This window comes from Diabrotica virgifera, chromosome 7 (assembly GCF_917563875.1).
Source record: "Diabrotica virgifera virgifera chromosome 7, PGI_DIABVI_V3a".
Taxonomy (NCBI): domain Eukaryota; kingdom Metazoa; phylum Arthropoda; class Insecta; order Coleoptera; family Chrysomelidae; genus Diabrotica; species Diabrotica virgifera.
In genome coordinates this window covers 205,710,243-205,711,809 of record NC_065449.1, presented here as the reverse complement: position 1 = coordinate 205,711,809, position 1,567 = coordinate 205,710,243, and the positions used below count along the sequence as shown (strand labels likewise).

At 32.6% G+C, this 1,567-nt stretch overlaps 1 long non-coding RNA gene across 1 annotated transcript; it reads right to left on the bottom strand.

Annotated features, from left to right (window-relative positions):
* Positions 1 to 391: 391 nt before the first annotated feature.
* On the bottom strand, positions 392 to 727 carry LOC126888238 (uncharacterized). The gene is made up of 2 exons (XR_007699468.1): positions 629 to 727; positions 392 to 530 (listed from the first exon to the last, which is right to left on the bottom strand). It is a non-coding gene; the product is annotated as an uncharacterized LOC126888238 (long non-coding RNA).
* Positions 728 to 1,567: the final 840 nt, after the last annotated feature.

Below are 1,567 nucleotides of genomic sequence, written 5' to 3'. Positions count from 1 at the left end.
AGTGTACTTTCTTCTTCTTCTTCTTTTTGTTTTTGGTCTTGCTGCAAGGCAATTACCAGCACGATTTATAGGCGATCTTGATGTAGTCTGGCTCATAGAAAAAAGTGTTGTGTGATTTGGTAGAATGCGATCTTACTCTTTAAAAAATATGACGTATTTCAGCGCCATCTCAGCACCTGGTTAAATGGAAGGGTACTACAAATCTGGCCTCCACATAAGTGGTCTGTAGCTTCGACATGATAGGTGTGAAATTTTAAACGTTCTTGTTGTTGATTGGATAGGAAGAGTGGCGTAATCTAGCCTCCATGCTACGTACATCATAGCCTCCATACGGTACTTCCAATATTTAATATTTTATTCAAGTGGACAATAAAGTTACAACACAAACAACTTTTGTTTCTTAATTATTTATTTATACAATAATGTGACATTTTACATAGAAATATGAGTATTTAATTTGGATTAAATATATGTTTACTCGTTGAATTTTTCAACCGACTGCACACAACACCTGATGGGAGCCATTAGACCTAACAACAAAACGCGAAATAAAATGTGTATTTTAAAACTGTTGGATAAACAGTACCTACAATCAGAAAATCTCTACATTACAATCAGAAAAACTTACCTTTAAAAAGGTACTCGATTACAAAATAACAAAAATATCAAAAAAACACGACTGAATAGAATATCAGCTTTTTATGGTGACACAAACACATCACATAAACGCATAAACCGACCATATAAAATGACTGAACGACAACGAACGAACGAACACGAACACTGAACACAGATTCACAGATAGCGCAGGATTTGTCAAAAGTCATGTTCCACCAATCACAAGGCCGACATCAGCGCGTCTGACTAAATGGAAGGAAAATAAATACGATTACATGTTTTTTATTAGAGTGAGCGGGGCATGGTCTGGCTCTAAGCCACAAACCATACATACTCATAGACGTTTCACGACCATGTTAATCTTTCGGATCAAATTAACGCCATCTCTTGATTGGAATGGGAACTAAATTGACAAATTTTAGTTACGTGGGAATTTAGAAATTATAAATTTTGCGGGATTTGTGATGAAATTTCGCAGGAAATTAAAACCACAGAAAGACAATTCAATGTTTTATTCAATATTTTACTGAAAACTTCAAATATTCCAATTTGTTTTCAAAATGCTAAACACTACTGCAATGTGTCACGTGAAAGCACTGATGTGTAATATTGAGTTGAATGAAAATTTTTTAAAGAATCTTGTAGGATGATTGTTTAGATAAATATTACCTTATAATCTTTTACAAACTTCCAAAAATATATAGGCCCGAAATGTTGATGACACACTTGTCTATTGGAATAAACTGTTTCAGGATCTATTATATTGTTTTTTTAAATTTGGAGAAACACAACACAGGATGATCAATGTAAACTAAAAATTCTACTCATAAAAACGGAGAGGAGGTTAATACAATTGATTAAAATTGTGATTAAATCTAATTAAAAACGTAACACCACTATAATAAAATAATTAAGCCACAAACTGTAAAATAAAAAGTAAATAACAAAT